Raw genomic sequence first — 20,747 nt, forward strand, 5'->3', positions numbered from 1 at the left:
TTTGTCTGCACTTTCTCCTACCTGACCTTTCTGTCTCATTTTACTCCTCTTGATTCTTTTCTGTCTTATTTCCCCTCATTCTTTTCTACCAATTCCTTCTTTATTTATTTCTTACTCGTTGACTTTCTTTCCATTATCTTTTCTTACATTTCAAATGAAGTGCTCTCACACTCACATGCTGAGGCATTTATCTGAAAGTGTGCCCCATGGTACGCTCTCTGTGTGTGTTTGTGATCTTTTAAAGGTCACAGCAGTGTAAAAACCAGCAGTGCAGTCCCTCCCTCTGACCTCCCATCATGACAAACATGAATGTCACTCCTTTGTTTGCCTTCGTCTTCTCTGCTCTTTTTTCTCCATCATAACACATCGCTGTCCCTTGGGATGATGGGATATTGTTGTACGTGTATGTGTGGGTGCCTTGCACTGAAAACAGCCGGAGCATGGTTATTTTATTCTATGTGGGGATAAACAGCAGTTGTATTGTTCTCTGTGGGTTTTGCTTTGTCACAGAGAGGAGAAACAGACAGCCCGCTGCGAGGATTTGAATGTTAGAAAAAAAACCAATAAAAAACCAAACTCACACTCAAGGGCAGATAATGTGGCTGTGTCGGCTGATAATGTGACACATGGATGTGAATATTAATGAAATGTGCTCTGAAGATAATGGTTAAAATGTTTTTGACATCTGTGCCATCACTGCATTTGACATTCATGGCCTAACGGTGCATTACACCTCAACAGGAAGCTTTGCTTTCAGTGAGGAGACAGACGCTGGTGGATAATGCTGCCCGACCTCACCAGGAAAAAGACAATACTCGCTGATTTTTGAAGGGCAAAAAAGCGTCTCTGACTAATAAATGCTATTTCTCGCAGCAGTGTGAGTAAGTGCGTGAAAATGTCCTTTTCAGAAAAGCGCTGGCACATGGTGAGGAACAAAATGGAGAGAAATTTGACTTCTAACATTACTGAAAGGTCTATTTTGACTTAAATCAGAGTATGACTCGAAAACTAATTAATGGTTTTCGTATCTAAGCCACGTGCCAACCACTGGTGCCAAGAAAAACTTCACCCATAGACAGTAAAGATAGACGTGGCCATCATGATGTCACCCACTAATTCCTGAATTCCCAAAATGAGTGTTTCTACCATCGCCATCTTGGATGGTTTTAGAGCCACCCAGTGGTCAGTTAGCAGGTTTTTGAAGACAAGTCATGGTAATCTGTTAGCGACCAAAGCAATCACATGAAGGTTTTTAGTGCAACACCCTCTTTGTGACTGATTTTACCCAGTAACAACCAGCAGCTACTCTCCAACTCACCGAGGGCTACATATTTTTCCCTTTATACCAGAGGCTGTTGGAGAGCGCCGACGTCCTGTCTCTAGACCTGTGGGCCTGATAGTCCTAACCTAACAGTCAAAGACACCATCGAGTAAACACAAACGCTATCAGACCTGAACGCTCAGTGTAGAAATGCTTAAAACATGTATTCTTTCAAATCACCAGCAGGAGGAGACACTCAAGGTTACCTCCAAACGCAGTTTGTCAGTCACTACCTCAGTAAGGTTGCTAGGGTTACAAAAATGTCATAATAGTCACACAAGTATCCATCCATTACCACAAACTGTGGATGAGTTATGGCACCCTCTGATTCTGGATTCTGCATTTTGAAGCCTCAGTGGAATCCTTTCGGCTGCCTCCGGGTTCGTTTTCTGCAGCTAGAAGTGACCATCATTTGATGAGAGGATGGAGCGGTGAATTATCAGCTAATGCTAGCTGGTTCACAGACCGTGCAGGTGCAATGCAGAGCCGATTATCTAATTATTGAAAAGTAACAGACTGAAAAAATACTGGGCTTCACTCATCATATCTGATGCACAATTCAGTTGAAATGTTCTAAGAAAAAAAAAAAAAAAGCTCCAAAACCACAAGCACAGTGGAGAGGTCAAGTTTAGGGACTAGATTTAGCATAATGCAAATGGATGAATTATGGATCCAGAGTGAACATTAACCCTAAAGTAATTTTTTACTATTAAAAAGAATTAGCTGAAGAATGATCTCCAAGACTGACGCAGAGAATCTTAGTAAAAAAAATGAACCGCTGTCTCTTTCCTGATTTGCATTTAATTTGTTTATAAGTATTCAGCACAGAGCCTCAGTGAGTTCATTTGTCAAGATGTTCACTTGAGAAGATTATTCGGTGTGATACGTTGTAAAATCCTGACATTTATCAAGCCCTCGCAGCTTGGAGAGCAGCACAGAAGAAGGGCACGATGGGTCTTTGGAGTGTGCAGTTCATGTGCAGCTGAGCTCCGAGTGCAGCGAAGCATGGAAACACAACAAGGCCTCACGTAGATGACTGTTATGTATGCACACACAGGCACCATTAAAAGTGAACTGAGACGTCTGGTAAATTGAACCGTGGTACGCGGGAACGTCGGAAATGTGCTGGAACATTAGATGGTTCACCTGAGCGACTCTGGTGAGCATGTGAGCGGAGCATGAACATGTCCTGCTGTTAGTGGTTCTTATGTGGATGAATTATCACAGTTGGTGAGACTTAATGGAGCAGAGAAGATAAAAACCATCATAACAGGCTGTGGAGCTGAGGCATCCCTCTATGCCTACTTACTCCTCTGGTCCTCCATCTACTTCTTTAATCTCTGACTTCCTCCTTCCTCCTCACTATTCTCTCCCAGGAGCCTTCCTACACTTCCCAAAAACTCCCCTGTTTGCTTTTTCGTCTCTCACTCGCTCACAGATTTCTCTCCCTTCTCTGTCTCTCTCCTGTCATCTCCTCTTGTGTGTGGATGAGAAGCCACTGAAGCAGAATGAATCTCCTCTTCTTGCTCTTGGCTGCTGCACGTGCTCAGATATGACATCACATCTCAGATGCAACACGGGGGCTATTACATAACACACACACATACTTCAAATTTATAAAGAGGTATTTTATATTACTGTAAGATATAAAAATATCATAGTTTACAGCGGTGCATTCCTGCAGGTATTAAACAGCGTATAATTTATTATATAAATGTATTTTACAGTTTTAGAAAAGATCCTACGTCTTATTCATGTCGACAATATTTAATAACACCAGTGCCCACTCAGCTCCATTAGGTTTTTATGACATGTTGCAACCAGAAGTTTTTTAAAATGATAAAAATGAAAAACTTAACCAAGACCTACACACTCAACACCAAACAGCTGCAACAGTGAGCATCATGGTGGAGGATATTTTTATCTTAGGATTTGGTGGAGACCGAACAAGAGTAACAAGGATTTGTTTTAGTGGCCAAATGAAGCTTAATGTGTGCCAGATGTGTTTTGTGACTTTAAGCGGTTTAAAAAGCGTTATTGATATTTATCATATATTCGTGCTTCAGCTTGTATAACCATGTAACTGTCCACTCTGAGACAGTAAAATAAAAACAATAAAGCACAAAGAAGCCACTGTATGATACTGCAGACCAGTGGTTGTTGGAAATACAGCACAAGGAAGCACCACCTGATGACACTACGGTGAACTACTCCATCACAGGGTAGCCTGTCACAATTGTATCTCCTTTAGAGGATTATATTAAATGTTTAAATGGGACGTACATTACAAACTTCCTTCACAGCCATCTTCCCTTTACAGCTGTTACTTCATTATAAATGCCCTTTGCCCGTTTGGAAGATTTGACTCATAACTTTAAAGCAATAATAATAATTTAAACCCAGCAGCAGAGCAGGGGAAGATACAGTTTGTGCTGCAGGATGCATTTTTATTTCAATGAGGAAAAAATACGTTTGCAGTATAACAACATGTTCTTTTATTATATTTTTCCATTTTCTGTCACTTATTATGGCGCTAACTGTTTAATGGACTGCACCAAAATTGTGGAATGAGTTGCCTTTACATGTTAGACAGGTAGCTTCCTTATCTGTTTTTAAATCACGTCTTAAAACATATTTATTAACCTTGGCTTTTAGCACAGCAGGACTTGTTGTCTCTTAATACGTTTCTTATTAATTATGTTATTTTTAATTTTAAGATATTTTATATGTAATTTAAACTGTTTCCTCTCTGTTTTATATTTGTAGCACTTTGGTCAACATTGTTGGATGTAAAGTGCGTTATAAATAAAGATGCTATGCTGTGCTATGCTAATGTTTTCTTTTTACAACAGGAAGCTAATTCCTCCATACAGATAGAAACTATTTAGCCTTGACTACATGTGATATTTACAGAACTGATGTCACTTCAGTTTAGGTTGATCACTTCTGATTTGTTTCTTTAATTATGAGTTTAGGGTTTTACAAGTTTAGATTGTACCGCATCCATTGCCTTTGTGCGTTATTTTCTTGTGCTAGCCTGGCTGGTCACTGTGAACACGGGAATCTTGAGTTTTCATCCTGCTGTAATAACAAACAACAACAAGTCAAAGGTCGTTCTGGGGTTTTTGAAAGACACACATCTTAACTTAATTTAGTGTTTGTTTGTTTGTTCTGACACATTGATCATTATTAACTAGAAAAAAATAGAAAAGAGGTCAGTAGAACAGCATTGTCAAACACAAGTCCTTCACAAGTGCTTGTTTATTTTCCCTCAAAACATTTTCATTCAGCTTCATTGCACTTCTTGTTTTTTAAACCTGGTTTACCTGCAGTAGGCGTATGCTCCACAGTTTGAGAGTCACTGGGTTAACTGGTCATCCTAAACCGCCTCTCTGTGTGTTCGCCCCGTGATGGACTGGCAACATGTACCCTGACACTCTCCAAATGACAGCTGGGATAGGCTCCAACACCCTCAGAAATCTAAAGCTGAATAAGCTATTAGGAAAATGGATGGACGGGTTCCAAATGCTAATAAGGTTATGTAATAAGATGCAAACGAGTTTTGTGAGTTGTAAAGCTTTCTGATTTCTTAAATAGATTTCCTTTGTTTTAATCAGTCAAACAAACAAGCAAACCAACAAGCAAACACACAAGAAGTGAAATCAAATGGCTAAAAACACAAAGTGGAGATGAGGAAATTCCTGTCAGGAAAACTACAATTCTTAGAAAAGGAAAGAACAATCGGTTTGAATCCAAGAGTTAAATATATGACACTCATTACTGCAGACATTAAAAAGCTGACTTGCAAATTCCGATCCATCAGGAGTGTTTAAATGTGGTGGCATTTTTCTCCTTCTCTCTTGGACATCTGCATTAAAGCACCTTTTAGTTAATCAAGTGTCCTCACTTGGAAAGAGCACAGAGGCTGTGGAGCATCTCTTCACAGACTGCAGCATCTTTTCAAGTATTAATGAGAGATGCAGGCTGGGTTTGTGATATGCATCTGCCATGATTATGCGTGATCACAGGCAGCGGACACGCTCTAAAGTGCCCCCCCATGTTGTGCGCAGGTTTCCAAGCATGGTTGCCATGGAAATGCTTTTAGTATACCAGGCTGCCTCATTTTAGTGTGTTGCAGCTTGTGAAGTGCGTTGATGGCTGGGAACATTATGTCTTTAAAGTGCTTTTACAAAGAGATGGGACCAGAATTAGAACTTCCTGTTTGGAACTAGAATAAGAACAGGTATGGAATTTTATGAGAGCAGAGGAAGCTTTATATAACTCAGTTAGATGAAACAAGGACCAGCTGAACTTGTATGATAAGGCTTTAGGTAAGTCCGCTATCTCTGTCCATCCTTGTGAGTGCATGTGTGAATAGACACACATATGGCACCTACCCAAACCACTGAATTCAGGTGTTTCAATCACTTCCATGTCCACATGTATATACAATCAAGTGCCCATGTATGCAGACTGCTTCTACAAACGTTTGTAAAAGAATAGTTCACTCTCCTCACTACTAAATATTCCTCAGTCAACTGTTATTGAGATTATAGCAAAGTGGAAGTGGACGGTGAGGTGCATAGTGAGCATGCATCGCCAACTTTCTGCAGAATCCGTCGCTACAGATTTCCAAACTTCATGTAGCCTTCAGATTACCTCAAGAGTTGTGCATAAAGAGGTTCATTGAATGGGTTTCCATGGCAACCAGCTGCATCCAAGTGAAGGGGGGGATTACGATGTGGAGTTGTTTTCAGGAGTTAGTCTCGTCCTCTTAGTTCCAGTGTAAGGAACTCTTAATGCTGCATTTTGGACAACTTAATGCTCCCAACTTTGTGGGAACAGTTTTGAGCCGACCTCTTCTTTTCCCAACATGACTGCACCACTATGCAGAGCAAGGTCCATAAAGATGAGCCATGGATGAGCAGGTTTGGTGTTAAAGTCTTGTTCTCCATCTGATAGAACGGATGAATTAGAGCGGATACTGTGCACCAGAACTTCTCATCCAACATCAGTGTCTGACTTTACAAATGTGCTTCTGGAAGAATGGTCAAAAAATCCCATAAACAGTCCTAACCCTCGCGGAAAGCAGAGGAGATGAAGCTATTATAGCCACAAAGAATTGTCCAACATCACATGTGGATGTTGGCCAAACCCTGTGGATTAACAATGGGATGTTGTTCAAGTTCACATCCATGTGAAGAGCATGGGGCAGTGAATAATATAGCGTACGTGCAGGTCTCTCATCAGGACGAGTTCTGTCACATGCCAGGCAGTGGTTACTTTATTCCTTTTACTTGAGATATCATTACATGCTGCAAAAAAAAAAAAAAAAAAACTGACGAGTTACTGAGGGGCAGATCAGAATAAAAAGTTCCCAATTATCACATCACCAAGGAGAAGTGCATGAATAACACAGAATCAAGTACAGCAGATAATGATGAGTTACTTGGAGACGGAGCGAAACTATGAATAAATAATTAGGTGAGGGGTAGTTCATAAATATCTGTGAGACAGAATTGACTTTCTTCATGTAACTTGTTCCTGATCTAAACCACCACTGAGGGCTGAGCAGCACAAACTAGTAACCACACATCCTTAATCAACGATGGCTCTGGTGCCGTTGCATCCCTTTAATTGTGCCTCTGTGGTCTCTTGAAATTTCTTTTGTTCATTTTGGATTTGTTTTTGAATATTTTTGTCTCTCGGTGGTTTGTTAGAACTTCATTGCAGTCATTTTGTGGTATTAATGGTTTGAGTATAAACTGCATGGCACTTCAACCATATTTCACACACATTGTAAGCTTTTTATTCATGTCACTTTGTAGTATTCAATTTAAATCCTGCAAGGGCCTCAAAACAACTCGATCATTCAACGTGTTCTCATCCCAGGGTGTAAAAACCTTTCATGTCAGATAAAGACATATGTTTATCTTGATCAGTCCTTATTATGGGATGAAATGTGTTCTTTTTCACTCACTGTGTTTATACAACACTGCATTTAATCATTTCTTACTTTTACCTTCTGCCTTTCTTCTCGACGTAGGTCGAGGTGCTGAAAAATAATTCGTTGCCTTTTGAAAAGACTGAATCTGAGTAAAATGAACAAATAAATCAGGCCTCACAACATTAACCTTGTGTGTCAGGAACCCGTCTCGTTATTGCCATAACCCAGTGTGTCTGGGCAGTGACAACAGTGCCTCTGACATCCTGATGTTATTTAATGAGCCGTGAATGGGAAGAAATGAGCTGGGTCGTTACTTTTTTATAGCTGCATTTGATATTATCACATTCAAAGTTTCACTATGATTTCACTATGAAATACAGAAATGAATAAATTTATTATAGTTACCTATTGATTTATTGAAATAGCCTCCCATTCATTCTATAGTAACTCAACATAGACTAGACAACAGACTCAGACTTCAGTTTTTGCTGAGGAATGACTCATCTGTAGCTGATGCAGGCACTTTCCAATTCATGGCTCGCTCGGTCCTCACTCATTACTAACATTTCTCTGAACCGCTTCTTTTTCCTCTCCTCTACCTGCCATTTTCTTCTCTTTATTCCTTTGCATTGTTTTCAGCTTATCTTACCACTACTGGGGTAAAGTGAAAGAGGAAAATGAAATCAAAGATGTGCCGTGTATCTCAGGGCCTGCTGGCTCCAGACTCGGCCATGCGTGGCTGTGATCAGGGAATACTGATCCACACTGAAGTCGCTGATGTTCTAAATATTGGATGAGCTCATCTGTGACTGAGAAGAGGAAGGGGCAACGGCCAAAACACCATGAATTGGAGCAAATGCTGTCACACAAAATGCGAACGCTAACACATCCACCCACGCAGCAACTACACAGATGCTCTTTTTCTTTTAGTCTCTATTCACGTTGAAAATAATACTCTATATGTGTACAGACAAGCTTACTGCCACCGCTCGGATGCTTTCTGAATGTGTAATGAATGTATATGTAAATTAGCATCCTTCACTCCTCATTGTCACTCCTTATCATAACATGAACAGCCAAACTCCTCCAAGTGCGACGCCTTCACGTGTGGCGGCTGTCGGCTCACGTGCAAACTACTCAGGAGCAAATGTGAGTGAGAGAGCAAGCAGATACAGATTTATAGATAGAGAGAAAAGAGAGAGAGAGAGTTTTTATTCTTTCTCAGATGCTGATTGGTAAAAAGGGCTCTGAAAACGCTGAATTAACCTGTGATGAATGGCAGTGCTTAGCCAGGAAGATGTGTTTCCATGGAGATGGTTTGATGGAGTATCTGCAGTCTAACAGCTACTGATGCAGATGGCGGTTTAAAAAGCTGTGTGGGTGGTCAGTGGCGCTGACCTCACAGGTCAACTGCCATGCAGACCTACCATGTGTCAAAGTGGACCCTTCAGGAAGAACTAAATGACATAAATAAGTCCTCCATGTTCTAGAGCAGGTCTCACACGTGGAGTAAAGCAGGCTTTTTTGTTGCTCAGTGGTTTAACTTCATCAAAAGTCCTTTGAGAAGGAAGTCTTATCACTCAGAAGCAATCTTTGAAATGCCTTCAGACAGTTATTTGATCATTTTAAGACTAAAAGAATGGCAGAGAGCGCCAACATTACTTTCTATGGCCTTGCAGGGATTACTTTGTTTTGTAGGTAGTTACACAATCTGTGTTTCCCTTAATGACAAGCCAGCAGGACTGGGGGAAATAACAGTTTGGCATTTGAAGGTTAAATTGAATCCCGAGAAGTAAAAGGCTAACTATAAATGAACTAAACCTGCTTTTGATTTTCCAAAGAATAAGCTCCTCTGGTCAGCATGATGCTGAATAACAGCTCTGGATAAATCCTGACAACTGCCTCCTCTGGGGCATTTCCAGAGTCCATGAGTTGTGTATCAGCTTCCATGTCTAAAGATATGCAGTTACTGTGTTTGGTTAACTGGTGATAAACTGGCCATAGGTTTGGATTTAAGTGTGAACAGCTGTCTGTTTCTTCATGCTAGTCCTGTGGCAGATTGGCGACCTGTCCCGGGTGTACCTCGCCCTATGGGATAGGCTCCAGCCCACCCATGACTCTGAATTGGATAAGTGGACGAGAATGGATGGATGCAATCAACTTATTTATATTGTAAGACACAATGTAGAAGTGTCTGAAGCTCATTTTAGCCACCGACTTTATTACATGAGTCTAATTAATGCAAGGCAACTTATTTCGGGGTTATAAGACTCATCCTGTGGCACTCAGTGCTCACAGGGACATAAAAACTGCACATATATAATCAAATCTCATACAAACCATATCAATCTAATCAAAACTGCTTCAATACTTTTGAACTTTGAACCGAAATTAAGTTGTTGGGTTAAGGGTTTTTTGCAAGTGGTACCTCTACTACACATGTGTGCAGTTTCATTAGTGGCTCATGCCAGTGTGCTAATTCACTTTATAAATAAATTAATAGCCCCATCTCTCTGCTCAGAGCCACCTTTGCTATGAGCAGAGAGACAGGCCTGCCATCATACAGATGAAATGGTCATGAACCTCTAGCTAAAAAGCTTTTTAATGACCCTGTATTTCTCCCACGGACGTTTATTTTTAATTTTATTAATAATCTGTTGTTGTTGTAAAGTAACATCTTTAGGTATTTTTGATAAGGGCTCATTTACACACTATATTTTCTGAAGATTATAAATAATTCTAGGTGTTGTGTGAGGCACCACTAGTTGTTTGGGTCAAAGCCAGGGGGCACTGACTTCTAGTGGTGACAGGAGCAAAGGAGCCATGAAGGAGGTCAAGGTGGATGAACAGATGGACAAAACATTGAACCTGAGGTCAGGAAGCTTCTGTTTGTCCCTGACTCAGATAGTCAGTATGGTTTCTTTTAGTTATAAGCATTTCATAACCTTAATCAAACATTTCTTCATTAGGAAGAGCCACTAAAGAGCTTTTTTGGGGGGGTAAGTTTCACTGATAACCTATAAGATTGTTCTTATTGTGAAGGAGTCATGAAAAGGAGACAGAGAGTGGGGGAAGGAGTTGTACCCAGACCACTCCATTTAGGCTTGAAGCATGTTGCTGCTGGCTCAACCACTGAGCTAAACCAGCACCAATGAAAACCTGCTGTGAACCAAATTATTTCATAAACTCTAAAAAGTATGCATGTGCACCAAATATTCACCACAGTAGTGCTGTAACACCATAAAAGGCTGATTATGTTTCAATATGAAAATTAAGGGGAACGTGTGATGCAATTATAAGATAATCTGGTAACAGGTTGCAGGTTTCTCTCCCTGGATAGGCTGGTTTACAGATTAGGAGGGAGACTAAATAACCTCAACCTCACTTAAATGTTTTTAAGGTTAACCAATTCAGCTGGGGCCACAATGTGATCTGCTTGAGTACTTTTATGCTTTGATAACTGTTTAGGACAAATGAATGATGCCCTGTAACTTAGATTTGTATTATTTTAACTGATACTGATTCCTCGTGATAAGAAAGACGCTAGTGTCTGTAGCACAAGTCCTTTAAAAAAAACAAAGTCCCTCTAGGCAATGAAAAAGCTGACTCATGCACAACAAGGAGAATAAATCATATGTGATTTCTGATATGGGCATATCCCATATCAGTTTTTTAGTCACTAAATTCCCTGAAGAGCATCATGCAGCTATAAAGATAAGATGAAGGATGCTATGGAGTTGGTAAAATGGATGATTCACTCATTTGTGGTTTCTGCTCTCACTGCATCTGAGGCTGATACTGCAGAAAGTGCTTTACAGATGTTTCCTTCTCTAGTTTTGTGTCTCTGGCAGCACACACAGGATGGCCTGCTGTGACAAAGGGCAGGCCGGTATGCAGATATTGGAAAGGAGACATAATTACCTCAACCTCACTTAAATGTTTTTAAGGTTACATATTTGCAAAGATAATCAGAAACCGCATCTCTCAAGAAGACGTCAGATGATTTTAAGTGGACCGTTTCTTTAAATTTTAAAGTTTGCAGTCATTATTTCTGTGGTCTTACATAAGGCATCTATCTTTGTCTTACAAAGAGAGCTCTATGTTGGTTTTTTGCTTTAATTTTTCACCTATCTGCTTCCTTTCTTTATTTTTACTGCGATTGTTTTTCTGTCTCGTTTGATGAAGAGCTGCGGAGCTCGAAATGGAACAACAAGGGACAGAAAGACAAAGGAGTTGTGTCATTTTCCTGTTGACTGCTTCTGTTTCAACACCTGGCCACATCCGAAGTGTGGAGCACAAACGAGTGTGTTACCTGCACGCATTGTGTGTGCATCCTAAATAGCTGTGGCATGGTACAAGCCTGGTGTCACAAAATTATAACTGATAAGGTCCATTAATAGAAGTCTTAATTACAACAGAAAGCGTGTGGCTGGTTTCAACGGTGCCTTGAAAAGAATTGATGAGGAGCCTGGTGCTCAGGTCAGCTAATGATCCTCTGATCTGTGCAGCAATAAAGGCTTTGTGAACAAGTGGTCACTGACATTGTTTTCTTTTTCTCCATGGCAGCCATGTTAGAAGGAAACAGACAACAGAACAACCTTCGCCCTGAAACGCACAAACCAGCAACTTTGTAGTTTGAAAATGTCCACATGAAACAAAAGGGCTTCAACCATTTTCCTTTCTTGTTTTTTCATTTTCTTCTCTTGGGTTTGGTTTATAACTATTTTGACTGTAAACTGATCGGTTTGTTTGACTGTTTTACTTACTACACAAACAAAGCAAGAGATCTTAAAGCAGCTGTTTAGTAACTCTGTGTGTTTTGAGTGTACTAGTTGTATCCTCATTTTCTTGCATTTTACATTTACCTTCATTCTCTGGTTCAATTTAGGTACTAAGAGGTGCTTGGTTAGATTTACGCCATAAAATGAACTGTTATGTTTGGGAAAAGTTGTTGGCAAATTGGGCTCTTATAAAATAGTAACCATGGCAATCTAAGTGCTAACCAGGTGGCTCAGGAGGTAGAGCGGGCGGTCTGGTTGCTTCAGTCTGCCAAAGTATCCAGTGTGTTCACTGGAGTAGAATAACAGATAGAACACACTCTGACATAGAAACAAGTGTTTGCATGAACATGTGAGTAAAAATGGCGTGTTGTAGAAAATGCCCTGAGAGCTGAAAAGCACTTTATAAGACCAGTTGGTTTACAAATAAAATACATGATCACCAGCATAAAAGCAAGTAATTAGGATAAATAAGCATGAAAAGGCTATTTTGCTGTCTAATAGTAATAATAATAATTGCCCTTGTGATTCGGAAGAAGGAACTCCACTGCAGTGACTTAGGGAAACAAGGCTTTCATAATTTTAGGAGTGTAAATTGTGAAATAACTTTTAGATGATGCCTAAAATACATTTCTGTGGTTAACTGCAGCTTAAGACATTTTCACATTTTAATCTATAAAATAAAATAAATTGAATTCTCTCTCTCTGTTAGAAAATCAATGCTTAAAAAGAATAATTCAGTTTGTCAACATTATTGTATCAACATTGTCTGCCTCAACCACACGTCTAAAATCCAATTTTTCTAAATTCCAGTTTGACCTACAGAAGTGCCGTCCCTGCAGCGCTGTGCACTGTGACATAGCGTAGTTGTTATGGCTCTTTGAAATCAAATCAAATCAAATCACTTTTATTGTCACATCACATGTGCAGGTACATTGGTACAGCACATGTGAGTGAAATTCTTGTGTGCGAGCTTCACAAGCAACAGAGTTGTGCAAAATACAAGAATGGCTACATCTGAAACTAATAAATATATGTACAATATATAATAGTATATGCATTTCTGGATGTGTATACTAAATATTTTTCTACGTGTGTGTGTGTGTGTGTGTGTACACATATTTTACAAATTAAATAGAGTAAACAATAAATAAAATATACAGAGAATTATCTGCATTTCAATGTAAGACATTTACCAGCCACCTATAGTGATTAAAACCACAGTAACACATTAGGTGTCCTGACCGACACAGAGCTTTACATCTGTATCGCAGTCTGCCCAGTTCTTTCACTGACATGTTGATTTCATCTTTCTGTCTCATGTTTATTCCTCTGCCGACACCCTCTCCATCTCTCTCTGCATTAGGATGCACTTGGAGTCTGAAAACCAGTCACCCCATTGCTCAGCCAGCTAAGCTTGGCCAATGACAAATCCTTCTAAATAACTAGCTTAGCTACCTGCTGTGATACTGTGCGGACTGTGAGGGCTTCCATTAAACAATTCATAGAGAGGAGGAGATTGATAGATTTAGAGATGTGGGTACAGACAGACATTAAGAAGAAAGGCTTGAGGAAGATAAAGGAAACTACATAAAGCGGCAGACAAGACGAGGATTAAAAGCAATCAGCATCGTCGTGTATTGATTGAATCTGCAAAAAGTCTCCAATCAGTCAGTGTGGGGCTCCATTCATGTGCTGACTGTGTAGTGTAGTGATCAGCCTCTCTTGTGCAAACAGACTAAACAGGGCAAAGACGATAACTGGATGTTTCACTTTATAGCAAGTCAATTTGCCATTAATGCCACGACTGAGAGGCTAAAAAGAGACTAGGAAATGGAATTATTCCTGCAGTACACTCATGATTGCACAGACAGACAAAGTCATAAAAGAAATAATAGACAGCATGGTTTCATCCGGAGGACAAATAGCTTTTTTAGGCTTTGTTTTTTAATGCTGATGTGCACAGGCTCAACCGTAACTACAGCTGCACTCCAGAGATGGCTGCCTGTTAGACCACATAGTTGCTCCTTTTCAGAATAAAAGCACTGGGAAAACTTGGAGGTGTGATTATAGCCACAGCCTAGAGGTTGGAGCGATGCATCAAGTAATAACATGCTTGTAATTTTACATTTCAATACAAGGTTTATCATTTATATGCATTCTTAACAAGAATGTCTCTTTTGACCACAGCAGTTCTTTAGAATAATATTTTGAGCAGTTGGTCCCATTTGGTTTCACTCTTGTTCTATTAGCACATTGATGGGAGGCCCAAATGTGCATGCAGCCACATTCCTGCCAACACTTTCACACTATTCTGCAAATCGACAGTTGGTGAGCAAAAAATGCCAAGAAATGCAGCAATGCACCAGCAACAGTTAGCGAGATGGACTCGAGCAAGCAAACATGGCGGTGCACACAGGATTTGAATTTTATTAAGAAATTACATTTTCAGAATATTTTTGGAAAAGGGAAATGCGTTTCCCATTTTTAGGCTCTAGGAGCGCACACATTGCCTTTTGTTGATAGCACGGGTGCTGCTAGACAAAAAAAAATGTACTGAGGCAATAGTGGGCATTTTTGTTTGTTTTGCTGTGTTATATAAAATTTTCAGCATGAGGAGCCTGGTGCATGTTCATGTGTATGAAGCAGCCCAGCTTCCTCTCTAACCTGCGTAGCAGTTTTTGCTCAGTTTACTTGAAATATTAATGACCTGATTCAGCTATTTAAGCCGAAACATATTTAATCTAAAACCTTTTTTTTTTTTAAACTATTCTGAGAAGTTCACAAGTGCCTCTTGATTCACCTTTTCAGTATTTAAATGTATAGTTTATTTTTCATTCATGGACATGCTGGCAAGATGTGCTCTGCAGCTTGTATTTTGGGTTAGGAGCATTGCTTTAATATTGTGCGTCTAAATATAATGTTTCTTTTTCCATTCATTATCAGTCTAAATCCAATGCCAAATACACATGCTTGTAAAAACTCATAAATTTTACTTGGACATGACAGATCAATACCAGGGCATGTGCCCCAATAAGAGGGGAGAGCTGAGCGAGACACACTTTGTGCCCGCATGCTTGTTTGCAAGAAAAAGGTTCATTGAGTTTGAAAATTCCCTTTTGTGCTCCGTGGCTAAACTGGACTTTCCCAAATAGGTCATCTCTGAACTACTGAAACACCCCAGAAGACTTGCTAATTATGCCTCGCTGGGAGATGTTTTCAAGATCAATAATGGATTCGCACTTTCAGTTTTTAGGCCAGAAAAATGAAAAACAAAACTTCCTTCTGTTCTTCAACTCAGGGCCTCGTTTGTTTTCATATCAGGAGCTGTCCATAGTGCTAAAACATCCCACATGCTGTATGACAGGAAGGCAACATAACTTTTATTTCAGCTGCCTCTGAGGCCAAAACACCCATCAGGCTTGCTGTGTATTTAGTCAACAACACCAGAATCTCTCTGATCAACTGTGAAATTCAGTGGACCTGAGCAGGGCCTGCAGAGACATGGATCCAGGCACAGAGCTAGAGGGAAAGCACAGAAGAGATCTAAAGAGGCGATGGGTGTCACACTCCATCATCCATCCCATTAGTCAGACACAGAACAGGGTAAGATGGAAGTCGCAGGATAATAAACCTTGCTCAAGGGCACCGCTGCATCTGAAATCAGAGCAGAAATGAACCTAAAACTCTCCAGCTGTGCAGAAATATCTACAGAAACAATCAATGAGAGGATCAGGAGGTGAAACACTCCCGTTGTGGTAAAAATTAAAGCTCTAGTGATCCATTATCATCATCATTAGGGCTTATGCACTGTTTTACCGTTGAGTCTGTTATATAAACGAGAGAGCAGGTGGATGTGTGTGCAACCTGTCGTCCAACATCAAAAATAAAGGAGAAGCTGATCACTGTAATCAGCTGTAATCAGCCTGTTTGCTGTGAGCAAGGTTAGTGACTAGCTCATGCCAACTGCTGCTAAAGCTCTTTGGATTGCCTTAGTGATCAGTGGGGGCATCTTCTGTAACTGTGAAGCTCTGACTTTTACTGGACTGAAAGCAATGCAAAGAAACAGCTTGTATTGCTCTATATGCTCACTGGGATAGTACAACCTGGGCTAACCACTAGTCTGTCACAGAGCCACACATAGATGCACATAGACCCAGCCATGCGTATAAAAACTGAACGTTAGGCAGCTACAAAAACACTGAATACCTACTAATATAAATCAAAGTCACCGTGGTTTTGGAAACACTGATATTGGACAGGAGGTCATTTTAAAGCAGTGCTCCTGTGTGGAAAAAGAGCTTCTGCGTGGACCGTGACACTTTTTTAATTAAGTGTGGCTTCAGCTCAGTAGTAGGTGGTCCCACCTCCCACACACTCATGAAGTAAGATGAATCCCACTTCATTTACAGAGCAGCAATCACACTGCTGGCCAACACAGAGCCTCATGCTGGACCATCTCTGTACGGCAGCAGAGAGGCAGGAAGCTGGACCCTGATGAGTCTATTATGCTGCTGTGTTATGGGTGACCCTGGCCACCATGCAGAAGACAAGAGAATTTCCCCACAAGGATCAATGAAGAATTACATTTCATTATTATTTCATTGAGTTTGCCTTTGAATCGCCACGAGACGTTAAAATCATCACAGCTCTTTTTACACACAGCTGGTATGACACACGCCCAAATCCAAAGGGATGAATGTTAAACTTTCTGTTCTGCTCTAATTTGTTTTGTGAGAAAACTAAAGCACATTAAACATCAGACTTTTGGCTCCTGATGTTCCTGCAGTCACTGAATTATCGGAGCCCTTACTTTGAACAACTTCTCCAAATATTTCATCCTATCATCTCAAATTTTTGGCATTAAGAGATCATAAAACTTCTTTTTAACATTCTGAGAAAATCAAACACATCTTAAGTTTTATTATCATCAGGCAAACACCATCAACAGGAGCACTCTCTTTGTTCTCTCACCCAGTGTCGTGTCCACTTTGTGCAGTGTTGTTTCTCACACAAGCACAGCTGTGGTCAAAAGCCACAGAGCAAGTCCAACGTGCCAAGATACCTCCACAAGAAGCTGGTGATCAGGGTGATAAGTCAACCCACTGTTCTCACATAAAAGAGGCAGAGGAGTGAAAATATTTGAGAAATTAAAAGCAACTCTGAGGCGGTTAAACAATAAAACGTGCCATACTTCAACAGAGCTGCTGCATTCATCCAGTGTGTGTGTGTGTGTGTGTGTGTGTGTGTGTGTGTGTGTGTGTGTGTGTGTGTGTGTGTGTGTGTTATGAATCCTTGTGCACTTTAAGTGGTTTTGGTGGTCAGTAAGGCTGGAGAACTGCTGCATAAATGCCAGAAAAGAAAGCTGGCTGTGTAAGCTAACAGACTTATCTGTATCACTACCTGATCCTTAAGGCAAGAGAGGATCTGACTATAATTAAATTAAGGTTTTACTTAAATTAAGCTTTTCCTTTTGTCACGGTCCCTGGGTCTTGGATCCGGGGTTTTGAGTTTTGGTGGATTACACATCTGTTGTTGTGAAGGGATTATAAGCAGGCTTTAGTCTTCTGTTGTTATTTGACGTTTTTGTTGTTTTATGCATTTTGTTCCTTCCTTTGGTTTTGTTGAAGATCGATTCTGTTCCTCCATTTCCTGTTTTATTTTGGCAGTCTCTTTTTCTTTTGTGCATTGTGTTGAGTGTAACCTCCCCTTTCCTGTTATTCCTGATTTGTTCCCGCTGTATTTCGTGGCTGATTCTTCTTTCTTTAATACCCGATGTATATTTATTGTCTGAGTCTCCCCTTGTCTGTTGTTGTGTCCTCTCTCATGGTGTGTGTGTTTTCTGAATCCATGTTTTCCACTCTTTTGTTTCCCAGCTCTTGCCCTCTATTCATGTATGCTTTTTATTATTGCAGGTAACAGCATTAAAGATGCCTTTTGAATTTGTTCCTGCATCCCGAGTCCACATTCTGCCTGCTACACGCACAGCTTAGAATCATGTTTTAGGATTATAGAATCATATTAAGGCTTGTAAAATAATGCAACGTGGCTACAATTGTTTGCAGAAGCAGGAAAGCTGGCAAAGAATAGAGCTCGTCCTAAAAAGCTTTGTTTTTCACGACTGAATTCTCATGAGAAAAACACTGAGACATCAGACAATCTCATTTTCCATTTAAACAACTAGTCTCTTATTTTGAACCTGCTCTGGGGCCAGTTAGGTCTGCAGCATTTGTTACCATTGTGAATGCAGCCTGTTAAGAAATGAGCACCTCCCTAATTCTAAATAAATAAATAAAATAACCCTGGGTTAAATCTGAAATTCCATTGCTAAACCCAAGATCCTGCAGATCTGTAGCACAGGCCTATTGAGATAGACGTGAAATAATCCCTATAAGATTCTGGTTGCAGTGTTTGAGACACTGATCCACAGTCTTTGCAAAATCTTATAGTCTATAACTAAAAACTCTGGCTTATGCAGCGCTGTCTTTAGATGTGAGAGACTGCCAGATCTTAACCTTTTGTGCTCTTTTTAAGGTACAGAAGCTTAACTGTGCAGCAGGTTCAGCAGTTATAATGCAATGTCCACAATATGTTGGACATATTTCAGATGTACAGTGTTTACAAGCCGCCGTGGTAAAAAGGATTCAGGGTTCAGACAATGGTAAACAGCCTGGCTGTTGCTGACGGCATCTTTATGTTGCATCGAGCAATTAACGTATCAGTGCTGAGAGCACATTTGTGCTTTTCGACTAATGCAACCCAAGAATTTCTAAAACAAGTAGAGTTTGACAGGAATTCACCTTAAATCACAACAGCTGGATCTTAATTTGAACCGAGGTGGAGACACATGCGTAGGAGGCTGTTTGTTTCCTTCTAGAAAAATAGTTTGTGTGCAATCAGAAGCGATTATTCTTCAGACGAACACACACATGCACGCACAAACACAAAGAAGCTCTCTCTGAGTGCAAAAGCTATTAGTAATCAGAGGCATGTTTGCTGCAGCCTCACTTAAGACACTCCGGGTCTTTCAGTACAGAAATGATTTTTTTAACAAGCTGCTCTGCAGAAACTGAAAACACAACTGGAAAAAAAGCAGCTTGTGCTTGCAAAGACTCACACAGTCCTTTCATCTCTTCACATCAGTGTGAGTACTGGAGAGCTGTTCCTAACAGGAGGTTTTAAGGTGCAGATCAGAGGAGAAAGCTTTTAGAGGCTTTTCAATTGCTGTAAATAGCATGAATTTAAATTATAATCATAGCTTTGTACCTTGCACTTCTGTAGGTTGCCACCAGTTTGAGCTTCCCCTTCCATCAAAGCTTCAACATCAGCTGCTCGATCACATTTAATCCCTGATTTTTGGATGCAACCTAGTTTTTTCCTCAGTGTGAAGATCAAAGATCAACACACGCCCTCCTCAACCAACTCCTGTCATACATCTTCGAGTCAACAACCCCTCTCAACTGGGTTTTACCTGCTCCTCTGGCTCCCTGCCTGCGTCCTCCAGCAGCTCGACCTGGTTGTTTAGTGATAGCCTGTAGAGATGAAGGTCTGCTGGGGGTTTCAAACACGCCGTGTCCTGCTTCCCCTTCTGTTTTGTGTCCATGTAATTAGAGCGTGCTGCTGTATGCGTAGCCAAGAGCCCACTGAGAAATATGAAATGGATAACCTGGGGCCCGGGAAACGAGCCAGCGCTGCCAGTAAAAATCACCCACACCATCATCATCAAGCCCTGCCTTTACTGGGCTGTGATGTCATCCCTGTATCCGCCCTCTTACACAACGGTCATCACAGGGAGAGCCTTCTCTCTTTCACTTTGTCCTTCTATAATCATATTTGCTTTGACATTTCTATTTCTCAGCTACATCAGGCAGCTTCTGCAGTTGATTTTTCCCTTATTTAAAAAAAAGCTACATTTTTAACTGCATTTGAAACATTACGCAAAGAAAAGGAAAAACAAAAAGGAACACAACAGCTAATCTATCAAGACATAAAAAATTGGATGAGGCCCCCTAAAACAGCAGCTGCTAAAATGCTTCAAAACCCAGAATCTAAAACCAGTGGGCCAAGTCCATCTTTAATATACAGTCTGTACCTCTGAGGTAAAGACAGGTAGATTTACTATAAATTATTGAGAGTCAGCATTTCCCAAATCTACATGACAAATTGGTCTATAGGTTGAAAAATCTCTCAGTTTTCCTTTGACATTATTTTAGACAAGGGATGTCAAACTCATTTTAATCCATGTGCCACATAAATGCAGCTCAAACTGATGCAAGGTACATTAGAGCAGTAAACCAATTTGCAAGTATTTACATTTAAGGCCAATCAAATTCACCTATAGCCAAGATTTTCTTTTTAAAAGAAGCTGACAGCACAGGTCCAAGTCAAATACAATATATTGTGTATACACTACAATACACATGATAAATAGTCTGGGATAAGATGGGATAAACTTAGAAATGTAGAGTTTCTGCAGCTAAACAAAAAATCTTTTTTGCGTCTCTATGATTCAAACCACCTGCTTACATCTACTGTAGAAATATTTCTAATTATCCATTGTTTTCACTTTGTGAGTAATTAATGTCATCACTTGTCTATATATATACTTTGCAAAGTAGTTACTTTGGGTTCTGGCTCCTGGGCCAGCTTTGTTTCTATATGTTGGTCCCACATGAGAGAGTCTGATACACCTTGGTCACAA

At 40.2% G+C, this 20,747-nt stretch overlaps 1 protein-coding gene across 2 annotated transcripts in view; it reads right to left on the reverse strand.

Moving 5' to 3' along the window:
• Positions 1-20,747, reverse strand: part of aatkb (apoptosis-associated tyrosine kinase b) — a 69,881-nt gene that overhangs the window by 47,384 nt on the left and 1,750 nt on the right. Inside the window, exon 1 of one of the 2 annotated variants that reach the window (XM_005913850.3) lies at positions 19,518-19,652. The exons of the other annotated variant lie outside the window; for it this stretch is intronic. The gene's annotated coding sequence lies outside the window, so the exon portion shown is untranslated. Of the gene's footprint in view, positions 1-19,517; positions 19,653-20,747 lie in introns of those variants that run through there. 2 annotated transcript variants of the gene reach the window in all.

This window comes from Haplochromis burtoni, unplaced genomic scaffold, assembly GCF_018398535.1.
Source record: "Haplochromis burtoni strain Fernald_Lab_line unplaced genomic scaffold, NCSU_Asbu1 Contig_6, whole genome shotgun sequence".
NCBI classification, from domain to species: Eukaryota; Metazoa; Chordata; class Actinopteri; order Cichliformes; family Cichlidae; genus Haplochromis; species Haplochromis burtoni.